At 42.0% G+C, this 20,994-nt stretch overlaps 1 long non-coding RNA gene across 1 annotated transcript; it reads left to right on the top strand.

Moving 5' to 3' along the window:
- The first annotated feature begins 826 nt into the window (after window positions 1-826).
- On the top strand, window positions 827-12,046 carry LOC146650724 (uncharacterized). The gene is made up of 2 exons (XR_014907930.1): window positions 827-10,318; window positions 11,311-12,046. It is a non-coding gene; the product is annotated as an uncharacterized LOC146650724 (long non-coding RNA).
- Window positions 12,047-20,994: the final 8,948 nt, after the last annotated feature.

The following is a 20,994-nucleotide window of genomic DNA, read 5'->3' as shown; positions in this document are numbered from 1 at the left end:
TTCTGATTAGATCATTTAGAAGAAAATATGTTCAGTCTCATGTTTACCTGACTCCTTTTTGGTTTTGTGTTATTATAAATTGTTTTTAGGATCAATAATTGCAGATTCATCATTTGCTAAAGACAGACCGTTGCACTCTTTTCATTTTAACTATAAATTACCTACTTGTTAGGGAAAAAAGAAATCAATGACTCATTGTCGCTGGCTTGCAGAGCATCTGAATAACAAGATCAGGAATAATCTGTCAGATCGCTGCTTTTGGCAGGTAGTGCACATCATATCAAATGGTCGACCCGAAATAGCTCCACACAGGAATACACGAGAGAAAATTAACAAAGTTATTTCAAACAGAAAGAAACAAAAACAAACCAGGCAAGCGCACAGAGTCCCATTTAAATCCTCCCGGTGACTCGACCCGCGCACATTCCTGCCGCAGTTTGTCGGCAGGTCTGGAGTCATTTAGCCGCTCTCACCCTGAGTCATCCCTGGCTTGAGTGCAGCCTGATGCCGAGGCTCAGCGGCACCCGTTGAACACAGCGAAGCGCGTACAGATACCCATTCACACACGGAGAGAGCTGTTATTCAGCCTTCACCCACTCACTCTCTCTGCGCGACAAGCAGAGCTATATGCGATGATGTCTTTGATGTTAGCTCATGAGGTCCAAAGACACTGGATGGAAATGTAGTTTGTAAACACTAGAATTATAAATTTAGACTAAAAACAAAAAATCTTATATAATATTTCTCATGAAGGCTTTATTTAGAAGCCCTTTAAAACTTTTTTTTTTATTTGACCAAATCTCAGTGTTTTAATGTTCTAAAAAAAATATACAACCAAATCTTTTAAGCACTAATGCTGACTTGCGTCAACAGTCCCTGGGCAGGTAGCATGAAATTATACAGTGTACATGTGTGTACAAGAGAACGCACCGAAACAACGAGACATACACAAACAATCCCTCATACTAGGTTCAATTGTGTCCCAAACAGGAGAGCCAACTGATGCTGTCGCAGCTCACAGGAAGCTGGGATCCCACTCACGTCATCACTGAGGTGAGAAACTTTCCTAAGCTTCTTTTATAACGTGATAGAGCTTTACCTCCTCAGGACAGTCAGGTCAGGTAATCAGTGGCGTTCTTGTACATACAAAAAAACAATAGGTTGCAAGTTGCCCTGAGATTGCACTTAAGGGCTTTAATACCAAAATGTGTGTATATAGGTCAATTATTACTTAACCCTACTTGTTATGTGACTCACAGAGGTTATTTAAATAGTTATGAATGAGGTCTGACAAAAGCATTTATCCGGCTCCACTAAAACGTGTGTGCGTGTTTCCGTACCACAATATGTGTAACGGGAGCGTAGCATGGGTGAAGCATGGCCTTTGGTGAGTCACATGGCCTCCCGTGTGAGTAACAAACCAACTATGTGATCCCTTCAGTTCGAGACTCCCATTCAGCCCACTCTTACCCCATACACACGAGCAGGGAGGAGGAGGATGGAAGCTGAGGGTGGGGCAGGGTGGTGATGGTTCATAGGTGTGGTTGGCAGAAGTTGGGGTAAAATAGCAGGATGTAGGTGAGAAAGCAAGCTCCAAGGAGGGAGGTAGAAACCAAGGGGGGTTGACTGAGGTCGAGGGCAGCTTCAGGTCAAAAGTTTCAGATCAGGGGGACAAAAGGTGCCAAAGACTCCTGTAAATTAATATATCACAGTCTCCCCAGGAACTGTCATCATCCATTCCTGCCCCGTTTTCTTTTTCTTTCTTTTTTTAACCTGTGAACTTGGGTACTTTCTTCTTAGTAGCTGTGGTCAACATGTGGTTACTCGCTTGTTTATGAGTCCGTCCGGTTCTGTAAACTCTGGTACTTTCTCTTTGTGGTCTCAATCAGCAGCCCATTTGTTAGTTCCATCTTCAAATGTGGCGCATGAAGCAGTCGAGATACGATGCACATATATAGCATTTGTTTATGTGGGTGTATGTCCTTATGGGTGGAGAATGTAGGCTGGAAGTCACAAAGACTGTAGCTGTTGTTTTTGTTTGTGTTGCCTTATTTCATATTCATTTCAGAGTGGCTACGGCTCGGGAGGTAGTGCGGGAGGTTCGATCACCTGAATGGCCTCCAGTGTGAAAGTTAGACAGAGAGCACTTTGGCATTGTAAAAAGCGCTTGTATGAATGACTGACTGATACATGTAGTATAGTGCTCGAGTAACAAAGCACTATATGAGAAGCAGTCCTTCTTTTCCTTTTTTTTTTTAATAGAAGTCTCAACTCTCTAGCGGGGGAGTTTCCTGCTTTTGAAGACCCCACCACACACACACATACACAGAGAGAGAGCGAGGGAGAGAGACAGAGAGGCTACCCTTAAGTTTTTTTCCTCCTCCCTCTCCCCCTCCTTCTTCCCTCCTCTCTTTTTTTCTGAATGGATGTCCTCTCCCTAACCTCAATTGAGAGCTGTAACAGGACACTGCTTTAGGCTCAGCCCCCTCTATGTATAAGAGAGGGAGAAGCAGCAGTCCTGTGAGTGTGTGTGAGCGAGTATGTCCGACAGTGTCAGTCAAGGGGTTGAGGGAGAGAAGGGGAGGGTGAAGGGTAAGAGAAAAGGAAGGAGGTGAGAGAGACAGAGAGAGAGAGAGAGAGAGAGAGATAGAGAGAGATAGACTGCTGTGAAACATGTGATAGTGCAACTTTGGCGGGGCTTAGAGGGAGTTTAACGGCTGTAGTGTCTCCAGAGCTCTGGGAAAGCACCTTTAGCCCAGAGGGAGCCTCACAAGCTGTCTGTGTGTGTGTGTGTGTGTGTGTGTGTGTGTGTGTGTGTGTGTGTGTGTGTGTGTGTGTGTGTGTGTGTGTGTGTGTGTGTCTTTTTGTGCGTACGTGAAAGTGTGTGCTTCTGTGTGTGAGTGAGAGAGCCGGTTTTTCAGTGCTGCTGCTGTCACTTTAAGCCTGTTACTGATTACACTCAGAAGAATGCAACGGGAGGAGGCTAAAAAGACAGGGAAACAGATGAGGAGACATGTAAGGATGAAATCTCTCAGAAGCTGAGCTATGGCGAGCTTTATGTCACTTGCCCTCACGGTCCTGGGCAGTGACGTGGGTGAGACACCGTTACCCAACATCGTCTCTCCCTCCCTCTCTCTCTCTTTCACTCTCTGTTGGACCAAGCAAAGTCAAAGTGAAAGGGAACCCGGAATCCCTCTTTGAAGCAGAGACAGAGCGAGAGGACGCCCAGAAACACTGGGAAAAACTTAAAGAAAAGACACCAGAGAGGAAGAAATTCGAGTGGAGGTTGAGGGAAGGGGTGTGCATATGTGGGGGGGTTCCCTCATTCCAAACTCAGCGCTGGGAGGAAACACTACTCTCACCCAGACGGGTAAGTGAAAAAAGAAAGAAAAAAGAAAAGAAAGGGAAAAGATTCCCAGAAAGTAGGGGAGCTGCTGCTGCTGCTGCTGTTGATGGATATCATATGTTACAAGTTAAGGTTGAGAAACTGCTCCCAGATCCTTAATAGGTGGAGAGGAAGAGCAGTCTGTAGGCTGTCGGCAAACTCTCACACAGCCTGAAGTAGTGAAGTTGTGCTCTGATTTTTCTTTCTGTTCAATTTTGTTTTGTTTTGAAGCTGGTGATTGGTCACCTTCAGCTTGTCTCGGATTGCTCTGAGTTTGAATGGTCACTAGCGTGAGCGTCCCCAGCGCTGCGATCGCGTTACAGAGGAGCTGATTCACTGTCACACAGCCGATTTGTTTGACTCTGCTCTGAGGCTGACTTACAGTCGCACAGCCAGGATTAGATGGGAGGCAAAATGTATGGTGTGTGCTATCATCAGTGCTGCGGTAATATACCAGACATAGTCTGTTGAAGGCAACGCTGATATGAAGTCTTGTGATTAAAATAGGTCTTTGTGGTCAATGGGCCATTTTTAAATACAGAAGCACCACTTCCTCTCTGTTTCAGTCACGCTGTGTGTTTGTGCCCCCCCCCTCTTCAACTGACACAGATAGCACAGTCCTTTTGCTCTGCAGCAGAAGGCATGAATGAACTGAGCGTCTGGGGTGGGGTGGAGGTGGAAGCGGTGGCGTTGGTGGTGGAGCGGGAGGTGGGGTGTGGATAAAATATCATACAGCATGGACAGCGAGCATGTGGCTTCTTTATGAATGGACATGGCAGGCAGCTGACATGATTGGCTGCAAAGGAGTGACGTCTGATGACTGCAGAGCCGGCACTCTGGAGTCATTCTCCCCTTCGCTGTCGCCGCTGTCCCTCCTGGTTACCACCTCTTAAAGCGCTGCCGCCGCATGTGTGTATATGTGTTGGTCTGTGCAAGACACAGAGAGAGTGTTTTAAGGAGTCGTGTGAATCAGTGCTAGTGGTTGTGGGTGACATGTGTTTGCCTAAGCGGGCTTAGTCACAATCTGAACAGAGGGGTGTGTGTCTTGAAGCAGTGGGCTTTTTTTCTTCTTTTCTTCATCTTCTTTTTTTTTTAAAGAGTTGTGGCTCTCTGCCCAGCTGTTGTTCTTCAAATTGTCTCCCACTCTCTCTGACTAACATAATGCTCCTTCCAGCTATCATTACTCTTACTTGTCATGTAATAAGAGGGAAAGTTTCCAGCATTAACACGTAATAATGCTCCCTCATGACTCACTTTCGGGGACGAAGGTTTATTTTGTGACCGTCTACACTTTTAGATTTCCGCTTAAAGAATTTCAACAAAGAAGGAAGTCATGCTATCAATCTGTCGATCTCATCAAGATGATGAGATAATGTAAGAGGCCGTTCTCAGGAAACAAACAGGAAAATAATTTATCAGGGTGACCTCTGTGTGTGTGTGTGGACCATAACCACGTTACCATGCCGGTGCCTGCCAAAAGCCAACCCTACAGACGGACATGCACACCCTTTGTTTTACTGCGACACAATAATGGCCACTCCTTGAGCTTACTGCAGTTCCTACACTCCTCCTGTCCCCACTTTAGTTTATGGTTTATCAGGAGGTGTGATAGGGAGACGGCGAGAAAGAGAGTGAGGAGTGGTGATAAGGAATTGTCACGTTGGTGCGCGAGGATCTGTCGGCACTTATCGGGGCAGCGTTTCCGGCGCGAGTGCACGATAGAAAAGAGATTGGCGGCGAGATGCATCGCAGGTATCTTGATGAGGAAGATTAAATTCCCAAGCCCAGATTAGCATGGAATCTGCCCTTTTGTCTTATCACCCTGCCTACACGGTGAACCCTGCTCTGTGCTACTTGACAATAAGCAGCTAACCATCTCAGGCCAACCACCTTTCTGCAGCTTCTATAGGCAAACGTAAATGACTTGGTTTTTGGATAATAAGAAGAGGAGAGCACTTTTTTTTTGTCACGTATACAAATCCAGGGCATGTTGTAGCAGTTTCTTACGTTTTATGATTATTATTATGATTATTTAGATGTTGATTAAGATAATTTTCCAGATGTCAAAGCAACATTGAGATTTGGTTACAAAAAAGGCGAGAAATCTACATCTGCATCATACATTTATTTGCTGACTGTATTACTGGCATGAGTAGAGATTTTAGGGGCTATTGGATTACAACCATTTAACAACCAAATAAAAGTGGCTTGAAAAAACAGCAAGGTGAGTCATCTACAAACCTTTCATTTTTTAGTCAAACTGAACCTAATTTTAACCTTGGCAGTGATGCAGCACTGTAAAGCTCAGTCAATCTAACTAAACTGAACTATTCAACAGAATGGTTAAACTTTCAATTTTTAAATAGATTTAAATCTTTTTAAAAGGCCATGACTGGCTGAGCAGATTTAACCCATAAAAAATGAATATATTGACATGTGTTACTTTTTTTGACATAATGTAGAGATGCAGAGCTAATACCAATTAGTTTATTTTTATATTACTTTTATTTGGTTATTAACTAGTGGAAATAAAATATATACAAATAAAGGTTTATGGTCAAAGATAAACATGCAGGAATTTTTTTAATACGAAATATTTATTCTTTGTGAGTTTTAAATGGAAGAATTCTTTTTTTAATGTACTGAAAAGGACCTCAAGCAAGCAGGTTAGGTTAATTAGAAAGGTGTCATCCTGACAAACTGCTGTGGAATGGTCACATATCCACACGGTAGTGATAAAAGCAGCTTTTCTGTTTATTCCACCACACTCAATTTGACAACAAAAGGATATAACGGCTACACTTAATATCAGGAACAATGTGCTCGTGACGTGGAGTGGAGGGGGCAAACGTGGACCGCATAATGACAGGTGGCAGATGGCTGGAGGAACTTAGGACTTAAGTCACCTGTGGCAGGCTTTACTTTGAACTGCATTCATAGCGGCTGGCGTCGGGAAGTGAGGCGTTGTGACATACCGTAGTTATTCCAACGCTGACAGGAGTTATGTAACTGAAACTGGGTTAAGCGGCGCAAGAACAATCTTAACTATGACTTGACTCATTTCTCCTTTTTCTTTTCCCTACTTTCCTTTTCGCATGACTTGTCTTTGTTTATACATCAACAGCTCACTTACACAAGTCTGTCATTCACAGGCAGATTGTAGTGTTAAGAGCTTAGCTAGATAACTTAGATGTCGCAGGGCTCAAAGCACTGTGTGTGCATGCACAACAGAAAAAGCCCGTTAGAGATTCTGTGTGTTTGCATACGTCTTGTGTGCATTTCTTTTGTGTGTGTGTGTGTGTGTGTGTGTGTGTGTGTGTGTGTGTGTGTGTGTGTGTGTGTGTGTGTGTGTGTGTGTGTGTTCAAGAACGTTCCAACGTGTACTAACCACACACACCTGGCCTGGTTCCTCCTTTGCACATATATGGGCAAAGCTTCCCCTACCTGGGCCTCACTGAATTCCAATAAGTTGCAATGTGAGTGTGCGTGCGTGCATGTGCGAGAAAGAGGCTGTAGAGACGGATGCACGTCATGGAAAACCAGGATCAATGGGCAAGGCCCGCAGAGCTGCGTTTTTAAGGTGTTCCTTTTGTTTTCCAAAGGTAATCAGTTAGCACAATGACTCAGCTTGGCTGATTATTCAAAGTGGCTTCAGTAGGACGACGTCAAGAAGGAACTGTGGTCATGTTGCTATTAGACAAGCTGCATACAACACTCAAGAGAGCAGAATGAAATCCCTGTGTACTCTTGATTAAAAGAAGACACACAGTGGGCTCAACAGTTTTCCCAACAACAACATCCAGACTTTCTGATTATTTGCTAAAAATCAAACTTTCCACAACTGACTTATCTACTTTCAGTCTCTTTGGGCTATTTGTCAAGACGTGCGTTAGTATTCAGGGTGGAGGTAGTGAAGGTATCAGTAGCCGGGTTGTGCCTCTTGCAGACAGAGCTTACATTATTACATTATAGCCTCTGCTTTGCCTTATGTTGGCACTAATGAAGCAGATTTATGGCTATGTGTGCCAGGGTTCAGCGCTGGTCCTGTTTAAACCCTGTGACCCGACAAAGCAAAGTACCCTCACACTGATTTTGGACAATGGGACACCTTTCATCCATTCCATTCCTTCTCTATACTTTTTTCCTTTTCCCTTCCTTTCCTTTCGGCTCCCTTCTTTCTGTGCTCCCTGCACATTTGCCAAACCTTCATAAAGCAGCTCGAGGAGGTAGTTAGCTTTCCTTGGTCATCTCGCCAGGTCTTTCCCATCAGTCCAGCCCCCTCGAAGAGCTTGCAGACATCCCTCTCTGTAGGCCGGGGGGCTGAGCCTGGGTTTGGGGTACAAGCTGTATATTTGAGGCTGGGGCTCCCTCTGGAGAGGTTCTTTGGCTGTTCAGTCTAAAGGTCTGGATTCAGTGTGTAACTCGACCGACAGCCACCTAGCAGCACTCAAAGGAACCATTTGGGATAGCTTTACAAGTAAAGGCCTGTTTTATCTTTACAATTTATAATAAGGATAGAAAGTGAGAGGGAGGGAAAGGAAAGGGTGGCGGGGAAAGTGACTTTAGCAGCGTGGATACAGGATAGCAATATTCTGGAACAGGGAATGACTTTGGATGGCGAACAGAGGTAACAGCAAAGACAGAGCTTCCATAACCTCTGCCGCCACCGAATATGAGCTACTGGCTTCCTCTCTTTGGTTGGAAGCTCTCACTCCCCCATCATAACCAATTATACTGTCAGGCTGGGGTATATTGAAATCTGGGGAGCTGAGAACTAATATCTGATTGGCAGCAGGCCTCATGGAACGGCTGCTTAATTGGTGGCAAGCAGTTGGTGAGCACTGCATTTCAGGCTCGTCTCATCTTGTAGTCTAAGCATCTCTTTGTGTGAGTGAAAGCAAAGTGATTGGTGCAATGTTCACTTTGTTAACCCAGCGAAATTGCCGAGGCTGTATGGGAACAAGCTAAGTATGAACTTCTTCACACTCACCAGGTTGTCAGCAGTCTGTTTGGGGTAGAGTTACACTAAAGTTCGAATGATGGATTTTCACCTATTTTGGCATACGCAGATGGAATAATAACAGATGGAGTAGAGGGCTGAAATCCATGTAGGAGACTTTTGAAAAACAAAAACTTAACAAAAACTAGTTTCTGAAATCGTGTGCATTTGCTGTGCAACTAAAAGCAACCTAGAACCCTTAATGCTCAATGGTTTGCGGGTGACCTGGTGGACGTTAAAAGATTAAGTGGACTGTTTTTGTTTGTTTTTTGCTTTTTTTTTTATTTTAATCTAAACTCTTGAATTTTAGTCTGTCAGTGTCCACCAATTCTCTTCTAGCACTGACAGCTTCAGTGAGAAAAAGTAAAATATGTGCTTGCGCTTCTAAAGTCCAATTTTCTCTACCATCAATTTTTCTATCCAAATCTTAGTATTCAAAAATAAACTGATACAGTTCCAGGCTGTTTTTTTTTCTGGATTTGTTTTTTTGTTTTTGTTGGAAGAGCAACTGTAGATAATAAGCCCAGCGCTGGAACAGTAGGGGACTTTAAAGATGGAGTGCTGGACGTATTGCACACGCACACACGTGCAGAAAGAGCAAGAGAGAGAGAGCGAGGGAGGGAATGCATCCACACCCAGCTCACACATCCTACACACCCACCCACACACACATGCCCACACATACTTGAGCAACAGCACGAGCACATGCACACTACCAGTGAACCAGTGTCGCTCACTGTAGAACTGCAACTCTCGTGCTTGCACAAAATACACACACATACTTGTACAGTGGTCACCCCCTACTTTGAGGCTAAAGCAGGGTAATGATTCAGTTCCTCTTTGTGTGTGTGTGTGTGTGTGTGTGTGTGTGTGTGTGTGTGTGTGTGTGTGTGTGTGTGTGTGTGTATACATCTGTGTGTACTACATGGTGTATATGTGAACACATTTGCCACTTTGTGAATGTGTTTCGAGCGTGTGTGTGTCTGTGTGTGAATGTGGATGTGGTAAAGGCCCAGTCATCTTCAAGGCAGCTAAGACGAAAGCCACATCAACTGCCATATACCACACTCTAGGAATAGAATAGGCCAGCGCAGGCAGGAATGGAATGGCACGCCTGGCCTCGCCCCTCCTCGAACCACCTCACCCATCCCCAGGCCTCCTAGCGCTCACCCCCTCTTCCTCTAGTCCAAATCGCCCTTGTCGCTTGGGTTGCTTGCATTTCCCCACTTCATCTTGCAGTTTTGTAGCGCTCCGCATCACTGCTCATTTCACTCCTCTCTAGAGGAAGAACTACAGACGCATGCTCGCTTTCCTGGATTTCCTGGCTAGTATTAAGCATCAGATTGTCCACCTGCTTTTATTTCAGTCCAGCTCCTCAAACGCCGTAGCATCTGAGTATGCACAAGACGTGTGTTTAAAAACCGAGAGCTGGTGTCGCTTTGATGAAAACCCCGATTAATCTGGCTTATCTGAGATGGTGTTTCACTTCCTCTGTTGTCTCTGTGTGCCTTCACCCTCTGTCCTCCTAAGCATGTCCATATCGCATCAACTCAATGTGTTGCTTTCGACTGAAAAATTGAAAAAGCTGATTGGCTTATGTACATTTGACCTCTCTGCCTAGCGGCAGTGGCAGCATCACCAAAGTGTGGAAAAAAAGGGAAGCGATAACACATAGACCTTATCACTTTGCCTCTTAGCCCAGTGAACTCACTGAGCCTCACCAGTCTGGACCTGTTGACACTACACTAGCACAGCTTTAACACACACCGGTCCTTATTTTATGCTAAACGACATCTTTTGTTATATTTGTTGTTGTTTTTTACATCTTAAAATTAGCATCTGAAGTCTTAAGTATCACTTTCCTTTTTTTTCCAGGTTTGCTGATTTTGCATGGATTGTCCCAGATAAATGACCGCGAGCCATTCCCACAAGAGGTAAGAAATTCATTCTTTAAAAAAAAAATCTGCATCAAACACTGTCTTCGCCACTGTCCCCTCCTCTCTCAGCTTCTTTGCCACTATTGTCAAAAGAACAGAGCTCTAGGCCACTTCCCCTTCTCCCTACCTCAAATCCCTCAGTGCAGGGAGCCCAAACAGTATTAGCACTTTAAACCTTAGGCTCACAGGTAAGTTCAGTTGGGGAGCTGTCAGAGAAATTTCTCTTATACGGTAAGATGAGACAAACGATATGACATAGTTGGCATGGTGAAAAAAAATGAGGTGCTGAAACGAGGAAAAGTAAGATGGGGGAAATGTAAAGACGCATATGACAGAAAGAGCATTTACGGTGACAGAACGCTGGAATGCGAGGAAGGAGGAGGAAAGAGGGGCAGAGTAGAGAGAGGGGGAGAGAGAAGCCAGCACATTTCCCTTAATAAAAAGAAAGTGGAGTCAAGTGACCATCAGCTGGTCAGAGAATGTTTGATCAATATAGTCATGAGGCCTCAGGTATGCAGAGCGAAATGAAGGGAGAAAGATCGGCCCCGCTGTCTCCTTCCAGGTTACCCATCTCCTCCAATCACATGTATCTAGGTTGCAGTTTTATGAAGACTGAGTTAGCGCTCTCTTTATGCGTAGGGCTCAGCGTTGGGTCGGCACGGCGGTGGCTCTGTCTGTCATGCCTCAGGGCTAATGGGAAAGAATGACAGGAATCTGCAACTGATAATGCCATGCTTGGAGATGTTCGTCAGCAGATTATCTCCTATATCCTTCCCCTCCCTCGGGCTCCTCATTTTCTCCCGCTTGATCTCGTCTCTGCAGTTTGCCCCCTGTGCTCTTTCCTTTGCCTCTACATATTTGCATCTTGCACTCACACCTTCTCCTTCTTTCTTATTTTCCTTTTGTTGTTTTACATAATTGGTCTGTCCCTGAGATCTGTATGTGTTCATAATGGACCTATTTTCTGTTTCTCTTCACTCTTTCTTCAGATGGGGTCCAGAGTCTCCCCACCCAGACACGACTAAACCGGCCAGCCTTCGCAGTTCACGCCTCTCTAGCTGCTGTCAGTTGCTCAGTAGGCAGTGTAGATCCTGTGTAGCAATCAGCAGCTACATCTGGCTACTGGGTCTCTGACAGTTCTGCCTACTTCCCAGTCAAGCTTGCTCGTTCCTCTTCCTATTGGCTAAGTGACACATTCCAGTCCCCGCATTGGCTGCGATGTCAGGGGGGCTCCATCCTGTGACCCCACAGACAGGATGTTCTCTGTGTCACAACTCCACAAGGGCCCCTTGTCAAGGCTTTTTTGTGTTGGTTTTTTTTCTTCACTCCTTCCTCCTCTGTCATTCTTCTTTAAATTCTCACTCATTTCGCCTTCTCTCCTTGGCCTCTGCAAGATTCTCTTAATATGAAATGTCCTTGGTTGTAAATATTAAAGTTCTGTGAGAGAAATTTAAAGGAGCGTATTTTTCCAAAGGAAAAGCAGCAACGTGTATTTGAAAAGCCCTCGGAGAGACCTTTGCTTTCGTCCTGAACCTGGCATACAATGTAGATTTCTGTGTGGTTCAATTCTACAGCTACATTGTCTGCTGGGTTTCTGGCAAGCAATATAAGCAGCTCTTATATAATCCCACGGGCGCTCGAAAAGGTAAGCATTCATCTGTTCTGTCAATGTGGCTCAAATGCCTGACCCTGACAATTCAATAAAGAGAAAATATTTCACATTAATACTGCTGAGTGACTGTCGTTTGTCAAGCTGAAAATCACATTTGAAGAAAGAAAGAAATCTCCAAATCTACTAAATCTAAATTGATTCAGTGTTGCTTTTGTGTCCTAGGAGTTAACCCCAAGCAAGAGATGCCAGGAATATTCTAGTAACTCAGCACAAAGCTGGGCTGTTGTCTGTCAGGAGCTTGTCAGGCTGCTGTCAGACCGGCTCCTTATTACGGTAATGGGGCAGCACTGTCTCCCCTGCAGCCAACACACACACACACGCTACAAAAAAAGCACACACCCGCACACACACCTGGGATTATACCAAACCTTCACACAGTGCTTTCAGAAGACATCCCTACCTGTGAAAGTCTGCAAACCCCAAAAGCAACTTCTACATCCCAAAGTATGTTTTTACTTCACAAACGATTTTAATTTGAAAAAAACAAAACCAGAAGAAATGCAGTCAAACTGTAATTTGACAAATTCTGCTGGCAACTTCTTTCCACACACACTAACTAGACTGATACCTACATGAATAAAGCAGCAGGCAGCTGGCTTTGAAAACACATGTTACGGCACCGAGCCTTACAAGAAACCGAAAAAAAGGGATGGGAGGGGGGCACGATTCTACTTTTAATGTGTGTGTTCAGCAGGGATCGGCAGCAGCGTCTTTGTCCTGTTGCAGCCCTCCAGCAACGCTCCGGCAATACAGTTACAGCAATAAGTCTCCGCAGCTAAGAAAAGAAACCGAGGCAAAGCTCCCTCGCAACAGCGGGTCTTTTGAATAACAGTGTTATTTCTTTTATAATCAAATCAAAGACAAATATAGAGTGAAGGTTTTGTGCCTTACTTTTTCCACAGCTCCAAGGTTCAAGTAGAGCTGATATGAGTGAGGCTGAAATGATTCGCTTCATTAAGCAACCGAGGGAAAAAAGTTCAGTCATTTATCAATTTTGTTTGTTTTTTTGCTAATCGAATATGACTCTGGGCTTTGGTGAGGGATATTCTATACGAGCTGCACTGACAGTGACCATGAGCGCATGTGCCTTCTTCCTCTCCGTGTATGTCTGCGTGTTTTCTATCTTTATAAACTGAGTTTTCAGCTGTCATTCGAACAAATCAATAAATAATAAATTCTACAGACAAAATTATTTGTTGAGTGTAAAATTACCTACACTAGATCCTCCTATCGCTGCAAGTTTTAAAAAAAAAGGGGGTAGCTGAGTGATGCTGTTTCATTTATACCAAACTAACACATGAGCTGCAATACATAATACAGGATAAGAACCTCTCCAGCTGAGTCTGGCATATTTCACTAATCAAAACCCTGTCCCCGTGCAACAGGACACAAAGATTTATTTGCTGCTTGTAAATAACGCTCCCACCATTTATGATTTTACATGAAAGCAGCGCTCGCATCTTTTGGGGAAACAACAATGAGCAAATTCTGCGCTCAAAAGACTGTTTGAAAGGCATTCTACTGATCCGGCTGTACATGCTGTACAATAGATTTTTCAGTGTACACACAGGCGGGCATGTCAGCATTGTGTTAAAAGGGAAAACGTGAAGGAACTCTTTATGTAAAAGCCTTTCAGTGGTAATGGTATAAAGAAGTTAACCGGCGCCATTCATGTGTCAGCTTGAAAAGATTTGCATAAAGTCTGTGCAAGTAAACAAAGGAGTTGAGAAAATGGTGATTATATATTCGTGTGGAAAATTACATTTTTCAGACAGTGATTGTTATGAAATAGAAGCCGAGCTGACAGTTGATGAAACAAGCGTGCTAATGCAAAAGATATGACCTCATAAATGTGGCCTTATAGGACAAAAAAAACATAACACCTGGAACCCCTTCGGGTGTAATTATAATAGATTTGCATTTACATCCCCCACACTGAATCACTCGTCTCATTTCCATCATCAATACAGGTCTTGTCAGTCTCTCGCTACTCAAGCCCTCAAGTTCAACTTTACCAACTCTGTTTTTGTGACAGCGAGCTGAGCGACTCCATCGGGACCCACTATGAGAATCCCAACAATGCAAGTGGTTGCTAATGGCCTGTAATGGGAGGGGTGCGTGGGCGGTTTATTGTTGCTTTGATAAGCTGTCGATGACGTGCGTGGTGTGAGGACAGTCAGAATGCAAAACAACAGAATGCTGAGAAAAAATGACTGATGATGATGGCGATAAGGGGAGGGGGAAAAAATCTGTGGGAAAATGAAAGAGAGATGAGGCCATCTGTCGTCCTCCATCGCACATTTAAACACTTTCAAGGAGGACAGGGTAAAAGGTGAAGGTGCTGTTATCTGAAGGTGAGCTAAACGTACACTCCCTCTCTTGTTTGCGTCACTGCTGTAATAAGTCATCCGAGCCCTTCTCAATGACCTCTACAGCAGGGCTTTCCCCATCAGTAAGCCTCCAGAGGGAGATTTACATGACGTGGTTTACAGTGGTCACAAGATGTTTATGGTTTCGTAAGATACAGTTAACTGGCTTTTCTCTTGAACAACAGTCATTAAATTGATGCCGCTTTCATGTTCAGGCTTTTTAATAGTGATAACTATGACAGACCAGCGACCTGCCCAGAGTGAACCCCACCCCTCGCCCTGTGACACCTTTTGCAAGCCCCTTTCTTGCAAAACGAGGGATGGATAGACCCTACAGATAGTGTTCCATGATTTTTCTGTACCTTCCAAGACATAAAGAAATATTTTAATTCTTTACAAGTCCGCAGCAATGGTTCAATATGTTTAGATGCAAAATCATCTTTTTATTGTGGGTTCAATACCTGACAATATAAAACCTCTTGAGGTTACTCAAGTTGTTGTGATTTGCCGCCATATAAATAAAACTGAATTGAATTGAACTGATATGAGCTGAAGTGAAAAAACACCAAAGTAAGAGAGTATGTGTATGCTTAGTGTTTTGAAGGGTACGCCCCTAATAGAGTGCTGTAGGCCAACTCACAAGATAGCATTGCCCTGAGATCCCTCAACAAAAACCTGATGTGATATTTCAAAAATGCTTTTTTCATTAAGTCTGCAAAAAAATAAGTCTACAGCGTACATGTTAATCTTTAGAAACGGATGTATTTTTGAATTCTGAAGTTTAAATGCAACTGCCAAAGCTAAATTAATGTTGTGCCATAAACAAACAACACCATGGTCATAGTTTTTTAGCGTCACCACCACAAAACTTTGGACCATGGTTTTTAGCAAATGCCTTGTCTGAGACATGGAAAAACTTCAAAATTTAGAAGTGAAGTATTTATCGATGTTTTTATACGCTGTAGAAAAGAAAGCTAAAACTTGTGCTAATCACAGACCTTATTGCAGACATCTAATGAACACCCATTCAAAAAAAGAAACACTGAGACAAGTGAACTGGTGGTGCAAAATGCTACATCATTTCTGGGTTTTAGGACTCATTGCTGCAGCATTCTAGATAAAACAACAGTCAATAAGAAGAGTCTCGATTGGTTGGTTTGTACCAGGAAAGTGAGTCAGTTATGGACAGACGTTATCACTTTACAAATGTCCCTGCAGCCAATAGATAGTAATAACATATGTTATGAAGAACGGTCCAAGTTCATTTTAGGGTTTCAAAGGAGCTTCTTATTACAAAAACGTACTCCTTAATGGTTATTGTGTAACAGTTATGGGGTCTTCACTAACAAAAAGTTTATATCTAACGTGTGGTAACCCATCTTACCACCTGACCTTCACGTACTGTTGTTTTGTTGAATGGACACCATGTCACAGTGGCACACTTTGGTTCTTTGTTATGTACAATGAATGAAACACCTGTTGACATTGTGCATGTGAGTTTCACTTCAATTAAAAAAAAAACAGTGCCCTAAAGAGAGGCGAAGTGAAAATAAAACTTCTGGATTCTGTTCCAGAAGTGAGAAAACTTCATTCAAAATGCCACTGACAGGTTTAACAATGCAAATGGAACAGAGCCTTTCTGAGCACTACGTCACGAAACTCACTGTATGTGTTTGAAAAATGATCTTATATTGTTTAGTAACCAAGCATCATTTTCTATAAGCCACAGACATTCACAGAGTCGATTTTGAGGTTTGACAAAGAAGAGTCTGTAGTTAATTCAGACTAACTGGGAAAACAGGGGTCTGAACACTCTTACCAGAGATTATCCGGTTATGAGTCTAAAGAATATAAATGAATTCAAGCTGAAATGAACTAAGTTCTTAAAGGAGGTCTTGTTTTTTTCTTTTTTCTACTCACAAAGATATTGCTTTATTTAAGATGACAAAGGTTTCATTACCTTAGAGAGAAAGCCTTTTAGTGGATGTGAATATGTACAGTACATCATTTATTTATTTTTCCAGAAAGACTGATGACAGAAATTCAGAAGCTCGTGGAATAGAGCTTACCCGGGAATTGGCAGCTAGTAGCTGGAAATGGGTTTCACATTCAAAAGTTTATCTTGTTATTTGTGATCAAGGTGAATGGCTATGATCCAGGAAACTGGAAAGATAAGAGGAAGCAGAAGAAGAACTAAAGCAAATTGTTCTATAAGTGGATTTTTGTCAGATAGAGGTGACAGTTTGAGATATAAACTCATAACCTCATGCACATCCCTGGAAAAGCGCTGTCCCTGCACTGAACTTTAGAGACGGAGGTAATTCTAGAAACACTTCTCGTATATTTAAGAGGTCAATTTCCTTCGAACATGCATTCCAGCAAAGTCATTTCCAGTGCCACAGAGACTTATTCGGGCTCTCTTTATTTTATTGTAATGTAATTATAAGCAAGGTTAAAAGATTAAAAAACCTAAATTTCCTTTCCTGTTTTACTGTCTATAATAAATCAACACTCCACTTGAACTGTGTCACAGTGGCTGGCAGAGGCAGGACCCAAATGCAGGACGCGCAAAAACGAGGATTAAACTGAAAGCTGGTTTAATAAAGCTAAAATGAAATGCAAAATAACATGAATGACAAAACTAGGAAAGTCAAACCTTTGACACAGTGAGGAACAGACTGCAAGGGAGGAGGACTAAACCACGAGGGGGGGGAGGCAACAGGGAACAGAGGGAAACTGAGGAGATAAATACACACAAGGGGTAATGAGAGAACGGTCCACAGGTGGAAACACAGATGACACTAATCTAGGCAAATGAGTTAAAGGAAGCAAAAGTGAATATGTTACACACGAGGCAGGAAACTATCAAAGTAAAACAGGAAGTAAGATAACTGCGGAGACAAAGACTAAAACACACAGGCTTTGCACTAGGGAGAAACAGACATGGGGACAAGACAGACTGGGGAGACAAAGAAATGAAACAGAGAGAACAGAGAAACTAGGAATAAAGAACACAAACAAATGACTGAGACTCAATCACAAAACTCATGGTAACCTAGAAAATAGCATTCAGCAACCAGACATTATTGTCTCCTCCTTTCAAGTCCAGACAAAAACTCAAAACCACGACAGAGCTGAATTTTTGTAAATGTTACAGTATCACCACCTCTCAATAGAACAGAGTTACTTCTTTGTATGTCTGGTAGAGGGTCTGTAAAATTGCTTATTATCCAATTATCCAATTGGTTTTATAAAGATATTCAATAAAAATACAGAAAAACATGTAGAAAAATTAACACTTTGCATTCCATTCGAGCATCTATAGGACACAGAGCTTCTGGACTTTTACTCAAGCTTTCCTGACTTAAGTAAAATATTAAATGACAGCCTTAATGAAGAATGAAGAAATGAATGCCTTAATGAAGAAACACACAAAATGACCACATAATCAAAGTAAGTGGCTATGTCTTCATTGGCAGTTAAAGTTGCTAGTTAATCAGATTCAGATTCAGAAGAACCTAAACTGGCTCCTTAACATATAGCTGCAGTGGTCATACACTGAGCTCTCACAGAGGTCCTCACCCAGTATTCAAGGGTCTGTCCAGCCACCAAATAATTAGTAAATAATTAATTGGAGCAATTCATCTCTGTTTTTCCCTAAAACAAGCAACACATTTTTCAACAAAGCGCACATATTTCTAAAATTATTCATAAAACATGCGTCTGTGAAAGAGGTTATTATAAAAGAATTTGCAAACACAGAAAAGGACAGGAATCTCATTATCCTTCACAGCTATTCAAAAAAAAAAATTCTCTGCTGGTTTCAGTCGACGGTCGATTAACAACAAAAGGGAAAAATACACCAAAATACACAGGAAACATAAACTAGTTATAAATGATGGACTGCCACTTCTGAAAAAGTGAAGCTAGGTATCAGGACATTTGATCTGTGATCCAATTAAACACCTTTCTGATGAGTTCATGATCTCGATCATTAGATTCAGTCATATGGAAGACGCGTGTATTCATTTTGTAATTTATGGTTCCCATCGGAACCAAAAAGATGATGAAACAGAGTATGCTTTTCACCATCATTTGTGCAAATGAATTGTATATAAATAACATGAATTTCAAATAACATGTGCTTTCTGAGAGGGTTATAGTAATTGGCAGCCTTGGAGTCATATGGATGAGTTCAGGAAAGGTAACAGTTTATGTGATATAATCCTGAACACCACAAAAAAAAAAAAAAAAAAAACCAAATGTGACAAGAAAATAGCTTGATGTACAGACAAAAATGGAGGCTTAAAGTCAAATATGAAAATAACTCAGGGTCTGCCACATCTGCATCTAAATACCTATCTTACATACACTTAGACAACCACTACAACAGGTCAGTGTCTTTGATTGTGCTTCCTAATGACGCACACTGAATCATGACATTTACGTAAAACCTTAACCAAACCTGTGACTAACCATCACTTGCAACATGATAGTCCAGGTCATGGGCTGACGAGACCAGTAATTACAGCAGCGTAATGTAGGCTTTACATAATGTGCCATTCGCTACTTTGGTTTGACCACAGCTCACCAGAATTTCAAAAGGTGGGTGAGTAAGGCAAACAACTACATGTTCACCGCTCTGTTATCAAATATCAAACTTGGTGAGTCAGGCTGATGAGAACCCTACCACTGAGTCTGGCGTGAAAGCATCTCAGCAGACTAACCCTAACCCAGACACAGGACACAGAACAGCCGCATCTTCACACACAAAAAATCTGCACACAAAATCATACAAGTAGCTGTTGTATTGCTGCTGTCTTGTTATCCCTAATAGAAGATCTTATGTTTGCACTTCTTTAGATTAAAGACCATCAAGAAGCTTGATGAATGATATTTTCTTCTGTTCTGACTACATATTTTTGGAAAGTTATGTGAAGAATCCTCCGCTTTGATTTGTGTGCCAATGTGAATGCTAGAGAAAAGAATCTGGAAATCCTGTGTTTGTGACATTATTACTACTTTGCAGTGTGTATAAAAATATCCACATCACTTGCAGTTTTACAAAGCAATTATAAAATAGAAACATACTGTAGTCAGTCAGCAACATATAAGATTTCAGGGCTGTTATCTCTCCTGTACATTATGGGATCCTCCAGAAATAAAGTAAAAAAAAAAACTCAATGAATACACTACATTAATTATTTCAGATTGTTCGGCTAGTACTGCACGATGATGGTATCTTCCAAACTAAGCCTAAATGTGCTTTTGATCAACGAGGAAGACAAATGAGGCTGATTTTTATACTCTTAGCATATCATAGTTTGCACAGTAAAACTCCAACTTTTGATTGTGACTCTTGGAATGGTTGAAAATTTAATTTAGTTGCAGCTTTGAAACAGGTGTCACAGTCTTCCCCAGACTGTGTGGGAGTGAGAAGGAGGACCCAAATGCAGAACACAAGAGAAGAAGGAACTACGTTTAAACAAAAAGTGAGTCGTTTGTTGTTCGAAAAACATGAATACAAAAAAAGGCCAAAATGAATGGCAAAAACTAAAACTAAAACCTAAACTGGGAAAAACTAGACTATGATTACTATGAAAAGACATGAGCATGATTCAGAGCAGGAGCATGCGGGAAACTGGGAAAACACATTAACATGAAACATGAGCATGACCTGAACTGAATCATGAAGGACCTGAACGTTTGACGTAACATGAAGGGATGAAAACAGACGTCCTGACGAAGACTGAATGAAACACACAGCCTAAATACGCATAGGAGGTGTGGAAACTCAGGGGAAGTGGAAACACATGGAGAAACAGCTGACACAAATGAGCATAACGATGTCACAGGGGAAGAGTAAACTAAACACGCCGAACAAAGAAGCACGAGACTTTCAAAATAAAACACAGGCTTGACAACAAGAAAAACGCAGACAAGATATAATGACAGATAACACAGAACACCTAGGTGACACATAGACTAAACTAAAATTCAAAGCCAACTAATTATAATCCAAGAATTGTACATTATCTTCAAAATATAATGAAAGAGATCAAAACCAACTGAAAGTGCTGGGTCACAGACTCAGCCCCTGACAACAGCTTTCATTTCATGTCCAAATCTCTCTATTTAAGATGTTATGAGGGCTCAACAATGCTTCTAAAATAAGGTAACTTAAAAAGCATCAAATTTAAACCCACTTCTATGTACTTTCATGAGCTGTGACTGTAATTTATTGCTTTACTTTTTTCTTAAAATAATTTAAAATGGTACATTTTCATTTTCTCTGTTTGAATATTTGGTATGTTTTCTGTGTTGTATTGTGAATAAAATATGGATTTCTAAGATTTGCATATTGTTGCATTCTGATTTTATTTACATTTTGCACTGCGTTCCACCTTTTTCGGAATTGGGGTTGTATATCATATTTCATATAAAACGCCACACTTTTGAAGAGGAAAAAGCCTCGACAGAACCAAAGACAGAAAATCTGGAAACTTTATAGGACTTTATATTGTACAGTTTTCCTCCAGGGCAACTGTGTATATAGATATGTGGAATGAGTGTGTTTTGTATATAAAACAACAGAATATAGAATTTTTCTTCACTTGAAATTAAAATAGCAC

Source organism: Rhamphochromis longiceps, linkage group LG16 (assembly GCF_057381845.1).
Source record: "Rhamphochromis longiceps isolate RC_006_pf linkage group LG16, R_longiceps_female_GT1.1, whole genome shotgun sequence".
In the NCBI taxonomy this organism is placed as follows: Eukaryota; Metazoa; Chordata; class Actinopteri; order Cichliformes; family Cichlidae; genus Rhamphochromis; species Rhamphochromis longiceps.
This window is presented reverse-complemented; position numbering and strand designations above follow the sequence as displayed.